At 33.8% G+C, this 7119-nt stretch overlaps 1 long non-coding RNA gene across 1 annotated transcript; it reads left to right on the top strand.

Moving 5' to 3' along the window:
* The first annotated feature begins 5263 nt into the window (after nt 1–5263).
* Nucleotides 5264–6819, top strand: LOC114398472. The gene is made up of 2 exons (XR_003663604.1): nt 5264–5609; nt 6547–6819. It is a non-coding gene; the product is annotated as an uncharacterized LOC114398472 (long non-coding RNA).
* The last annotated feature ends 300 nt before the right edge of the window (nt 6820–7119 follow it).

The raw sequence follows: 7119 nt of genomic DNA on the forward strand, positions 1-7119 counted from the left end.
AAAATATATTTAAAAAAGTATTTTGAATAATGTGTCACCAATCTTTGGAAATCCTACCCTGATTCTTGCAAATGCCCCAAACCCCACTAATCCCCACAGATTCAAAGTGTCATGTGCAAAGCAAAGCTTTTCTCACGACCAAGGAGACAGTTTGGTACTTTGGCTAGGGTCATGGAACCAGGAGGGATAGCTGTTTCACATGCTGTTCAATTAATTGGGGGATTAATTTGATCTCAATGTCTCATCATTCGATTTGTAGAAGGCAATTTAACATTTTTAATGGGTCAGTCAATGTAGCACGTCTTGTCATTCCTTTTTGAGTATAAATTATTGACTTTGTTATACCACCGAATCTTTTGCTTCATTTAATTATCTCTTTACTTGGTTCAGAATTTTTGTTACATATATCCAAAGCAAATATAAATATATTGAGAATAAATATCTCCTTCATTATGTTGTTCTAAGTATAATTAAACTTGCCATCTCAATAAAAGCAATGCACCAATGAGAAGATAATTCAATAAATTGAGTATATTTTTTTTTTCTTTAAAAGTTCAAGAAAAATCTATTATGAAAAGAGAAAGAGGTTTAAAATAGACACATTGATTTTTATTTTTTTTTTGCTTATATAATTTTTGATGAACTGTATATGCATCAAAAGGTACATGTACTGCTCTTAAGGATATTTTTATTTTTAAGTACAATCATGTGTTAAATTTTATAGATAAAAAATTATAGTTGAAAAGAAAAATCCTGTAAAAATAATCAGTTATTTTTTATAAAAATTAATCATCAATAATATAAAATAAAATAAAGTGATAATATTATCCTTTTTTACTGAAATTTTTTTTATCCGGTTTTCTAATAATTAATTGTCATATCATTAAAAATAATTTATTTTATAATAAATACTTTTAAAATATAAATAAAATAGTATTTTATTGGTTAGCAATAACTCATTACATAGATAGTATATTCAAAATTAAACTCTTAAACTTGAGGATAAAAAGAAAACAAGAGTAAAGTAAAAAAATTAGGCCTAATTCAAGCTAGATGTAATATATGTTTGATTTTTGTTTTTTACTTAGTTCCTTAAGAAAGTAAAGCCATTTTTTAGGCTTCAACAATGAATTTCGAAACTCAATGTGTTAGGATCAAACCTATTATCAACATTTTTGTATCTTAAATTTTACATTTTAATTAAAAATGTATTATGAAGAGGGAGAGGGGAATCAAAGACATATTTGCTTATATTTGTTAAGTAAACTAAGTTTATATCGCAAAATTTAATAATTTGGTAAGAATAAGTTGTGAAAATAACTACCCTAAAAGCACTGTAAAAATATTCAGAACAGAAGATAGACTCCAATCTCTAAACACAATTCATTGTAATCTAATTTAGCGGTTCTAATTGGCATATAGAATACGCATAAATTAAAATTGCATATAGAATTTACAATGAAAATCCTTTTCTTCAATGTAGACATTATTTTATTTCTTAATTGTATCCATTGTCCCACTAGGGGTCAAAGTGTTCAAGTCTCATACTGTATGGCCCCAATCAAACTCAACTAAGTATCAAAGTTATGATTAGAAATTTTCCCATGTTTTGTCCTTTTTGCAGTTATGATCTGAATTGTTTCATGGAGGATCGACCACCAAGGCCAATATTTCAAGTCAAGAGCTTATGAGTCCTTTTGGCACAGCTTTTTGAACGCTCAAACATGCAAAGCAAGCAACGCCAAAGGGATCATTACTCATTCGATGGGACTTTCTTGCAACTTCTCACCGGACCCCTCATTCAACTTCAGCTAAAAAAACAATCAAAATTAATGCTAATGCTGGCACTTTCCAGTGAGTTGCCTCGTGGCATAATGTTTGGAGTACTTGTCGGGAAGATTTAGTTAGATGTTTGGCAGAGGATAGAACGGAATATGATGATGAAGCTGAACAAATTAGAATGAAACGAATTAAAAATGGCATTTCATTATTTAGGTTGTTTATAATAGAACAAAACCGATATTTAATTTTATCATTTGAATTTTGAATGTTTGTTAAAATTCTATATGATTTTTTTAAATCTTATAAATTTATAGATTTTTTAAAAATCTTATCCTTATGATATAAATCTATTAAAATTTAAATAACAAAATATTTATTATAAAAGTCTTTTAAAATAAATCATATATATATATATATATAGGTTATTATAATTTTTACATGACCTTTTAAAATATAGATGACTTTTTATGTAAAAATAATATTTTAAAATTGAAATCAAATGCACTCCTCTAATATTATGAGAGGAAAACGACGTAAATTTGTAAGCTTAAAGAGCATGTGTCCAAAATGTTTGTGAAAACCAGTATGAAATATGCTAGTTCTTTTTATCATCTAAATGGATATAAGAAATTTTACTCTAAGTTATACTTAACAATTAAAGTTTCTTTCGTCCAACCGATTGAGGTTAAAGGCTACCCCTGTAAAATCATGCCAAAGCAAATCAATACACATCATAGGCAAAGAAGACAACACCACAACTTTGTCATCAAGCCTTTGTTAACGATTAACCAGCAAAAGGTCTTCACCTTGTGATGCCCCTTCCACCGCCAGATATGACAATAATGCGACTTCTTTTTTTTACCATGCAACAACGGGATCCCCAAATCATAGAACATCTTGAAACATGCCTTATGCACAATGAATGAGCTAATATTGTGGTTCACTCCTTTAGAGAACTGAACACGAGTTTTGTCACAACTTAGCATCGTGTCTGCTGACTAACAAAACATCCGAAGGCACTCCAACATTACTTACATTTGCTCATTACTTGCCTCAGAGAAGAGCAGCACATCATCAGCAAAAAACAAATACAACACATAAGGCTCATCCTACCCCACCTGATAGGCTTCCAGCACCCTCTTGAATGAGGTGCAACAGTCTTTCCACACACAGCACAAAAATGTAGGGGGAGAGGGGATCCCATTGACTAAGACCCTTTTCTGGCCTAAACTCTTGAGTTTTATCTCCATTGACCATAACCTAGAAAGAGACTATAGACAAACAATGGAATATGAGGTTAATGAATGCTTCGTTGAACATCAAATCCCTAAAAGTGTCCAGCAAAAACTCTTATTTAACAATATCTTGTAGCTTATGTAAATCCACCTTCACCGCCATGTACCCTTGCTTTCATTGCTGGTTAGCATAGAGTGGCAGATCTCCTGAGCAAGAATAATGTTGTCTCTGCCCTAGCACCCTAGAATAAAGCTCATCTAATGGGGGAGACACTAGCTTGTCCATAACCTGCTTCAATCTAGAGGCAATGAGTTTTGTAATAGTCTTATAGATAGCATTACATAAGCTTATTATTGGTTTGAACTGAGATATCAAGGGGGGTTGCTCCACCTTCGGAAATAGGATAATGTTGTTTTGTTTATTTCAACTATGGAAGCAGGGTCATTAAAGGCTTGTTTAACTATGTTACAGACTGACTCCTTCACCACCTCCCAATGACCTTGAAAGAATAAAGGGTGGAGCCTTAAGGGGGCCCATACTATGAACTGTTGCCTTAACTTCAAAATCCACAGGTGGAACTTGGATGGCATCAATCTCATCATTAGCCAACTGCAGGAAAGCTCCTATGAGGGGCCATTCTTGATAAGGGGTCTCATCCTTCAACAGGTCAATGAAGAAACCTTCCACAATCCACTTAATGTCACCCACCTCAAAAATTTCTTGGCCATTTTCACTCACAAGATATCAAATCATATTCCTCCTTTTCTTATTGACCACTGAAAGATGGAAAAACCTTGAATTACGATTTTTCGTCTTTATCCAATCTAACCTCGCCCTATGGTACCAAAAGAGGTCCTCCTAATGGAGGATCTTCTGATAGTTTTTCCACAGCTTCTGCCTCAATTTAGCCAGGCCCCAAGAAGACTAACTATTCGGACTCCTTTCAATGCCTTCAAGCCTAGCAAGGATTATTCTCTTAGCGTGAAATAGGTTCCCAAAAATACTCATTGCTCCAAACCAAAGCCTTTTCCTGAAACACAGTAACAACATTGTCCCAACCCTAATTTTTTTACCTTGCACCTTTGACAACCTCCTCAAACGACCGGTCAACAAGCCAATTGGTCAAAAAACAAAACTCCCTCTGACCATGATGAGGGTGCACTATATGATTAAGCCGGATCAGAATCTCCCTAAGGTTAGATTTGAAGAAGGGTAAATGATACACCATAGCCTCCTTAAACATTAATCTCCATTATGAATTTGAGAAGGCCATATCAAGCCTCTCAGTTACACCTCTAGCCTCCCAAGTGTAACAAGGCCCTTGAAAATTTAGGTCCATCAGGCAGTAGTCATCCAAGAACTTCTCAAACTGGTTGATAGAACTGATATTAGGATCACTCATTCCCTTCTTTTCATTCGGGTGGAGGTAAGCATTAAAGTCACCCACCAACATCCAAGGATCTTGCATAGACAAACCAATGTTAGTTAAATCAAACCAGAATTGTTGATTGAAGCTAGTTCTAACGGGATCACCATCCACCGTCGTCATGAACCACCTACAGCCACCACTCTTGTTCTGAATCGATACATGCACCATCTTGGGGGAGTGGACAACCACATTAACATCCAACACACCACTAATTGAGGTTGATACTAACCAAAATTTTATGTCGAGGTTGATACTAACCAAAACGTTTATGTCCTTTTTTGTTCTCTCGCATTTTCAAAAATATCTTATCATTTGAATTTCAAGTTTATGCCTATAAGACACGAACAAACGCACAATTAGGATATTCTCTACAAAATTGTTTTCGTATCAGTAATGGAGACAAAGTGAACACTCCTCAGAAAAAGGAATTGTGCCTTTTTGTTTGTTTATCTCTCTATATATAACATGCCGACACGTAGCAACAAGGATAAGCTTTGAAAGTAAACGAAAAGGTTGGAAGGATCCAATCCGTACAGCAATCATCATCTATCATGATACAAACAAGGTCTTGACAATGCTGACGTGATATTGCCAGGGTTAACATGTCACAATGCCAGCAACCCAACTTCCCACCCAAAAATGTCGTTTCATTATACATTTATTATTTTTATCGTTTTCTGCGTTGGTCGTTCAGTTACCAATGCATTTTTTAATTTTTCATGTTTTTCATTGTTTCACGCTTTCCATTGCTACACGTCTTCCCATTTATTTCCACAATTCTCTCTCCACCGTTTCCCATTCTCATTCTCTCTCTCATTCTCTCTTTTTTTTCCTACCACCGTTCTGTCTATTTCACTCTCTCTACCCTTTCTCATTCTCATTCTCTCTTTTTTTTTCCTACCACCATTCGAAGACGATGCCTTGGTGTTGTTGTTCTCCAAATGCCGGATGAAAATAAGGGAAATGCCGGACGAAAAACTCAAAGGTTATGCTTCGTTTTCCTTCTTCATGTGCTTTTTTTCGATTTTTTTTCACAGCATGTTCATTGTTTCTTCTAAAGCTACATTTTTTTTCCTACCACCGTTCGAAGACGATGCCTTGGTGTTGTTGTTCTCCAAATGCCGGATGGAAATGACGGAGATGCCGAACGAAAAACTCAAAGGTTATGCTTCGTTTTTCCTCTCTATGTACTTTTTTTTCAATTTTTTTCACAGTATGTTCATTGTTTCTTCTAAAACTATCATTTTTATCTCAAAAGCTTCGATTTTTATCTCCAAACTCCATGAATGTGCTTCGGTTTCCCTCTCCATGTGCTTTTTTTCGATTTTTTTCATAGCATGTTCATTGTTTCTTCTAAAGCTACCATTTTTATCTCAAAAAGCTTTGATTTGTATCTCCAAACTCCATGAATGTGCTTCGGTTTCCCTCTCCATGTGCTTTTTTTTTATTTTTTTCACTACATGTTCGTTGTTTCTTCTAAAACTACCATTTTTATCTCAAAAAACTTCGACTTTTATCTCCAAACTCCATGAATGTGCTTCGTTTTCCCTCTCCATGTGCTTTTTTTTATTTTTTTCACTGCATGTTTATTGTTTCTTCTAAAGCTATCATTTTTATCTCCAAAAGCTTCAATTTTTATCTCCAAACTCCATGAATACAGATTCATTTTCTTGCTTTATCCCAAAAAGCTTTGATTTTTGCCTCCCTATCTTCTTCTACGTTTTCTTTTTACCTGTATTTGCATTTGTATGCGTTTTTTCGGATTTTTTTTTCACTGCATGTAGTTTAAATGTTCTAAAGCTTAGAACTTTGGTTTTTTTTGCTTTCGTTTCAAATTTGTGTCAATGTAACCATTTTTGGTTTTTTTCGAAAGCAACATTAACTATGTCCTTATATATTCCTTGGAATAGTTAGTCACGCACGGGGGAGTAGCCACAATGTCATCAGGATGATATTATCGGTCTGCAATTTTCACATGCATTCTATTTTTTATTTTGTGGTTTGGTTAAGGGGTTATTTTGAACCAATTTGCTTAACTTCAATCCTCTTTTTGTGTGACATCAGTGAAATTGACTTCTATTTGTTTTTCACTTCATCAGGCTAAAGATTGACCAGTAATTCAATTAGGCCAAGAAAAACTACTTCAATGGGATCACTCAACAGTTCCTCACAAAATACTTTTTACCTGTTTAGTGAATCTGTAAAATAGGACATTTGTGTTGTAATTCTAATTTCAAGTTTGTTTTTAATAAGCATCTGAATCTTTTGTATATAAATTGTTCAGATCACTCATAAAAATATTCACAGCCTAGATCCTGTGTTGTAATTACAACAACCAGTTTTACCAATGAATATTTACTTTTTATTTTCTATTTCCCTTTCTTTTTTTCCTATTGGCCCTTAAGTTAAAATTTGTTGGTTTTTTTTTCTAGTTTATATCCGGGTCACATAAATGGAAAAAACTTAAAATCAAAACAAAGAAGATGTACACTTTAAAATTGAAAATGAAAACATCTACAATCAATAGATCAACAGAGATCGAGTTTGAATTCAAAATCTAAGAAAGGGACTATACAAACAAGGCCATGGATGGCCTACATGTCAAGTTGTGGTTCACCGTAATTTTCGCCTAAAAATGTCAATTCCTGATATAATGCTTTATTAAACGACGC

Source organism: Glycine soja, chromosome 19, assembly GCF_004193775.1.
Source record: "Glycine soja cultivar W05 chromosome 19, ASM419377v2, whole genome shotgun sequence".
Lineage (NCBI taxonomy): Eukaryota > Viridiplantae > Streptophyta > Magnoliopsida > Fabales > Fabaceae > Glycine > Glycine soja.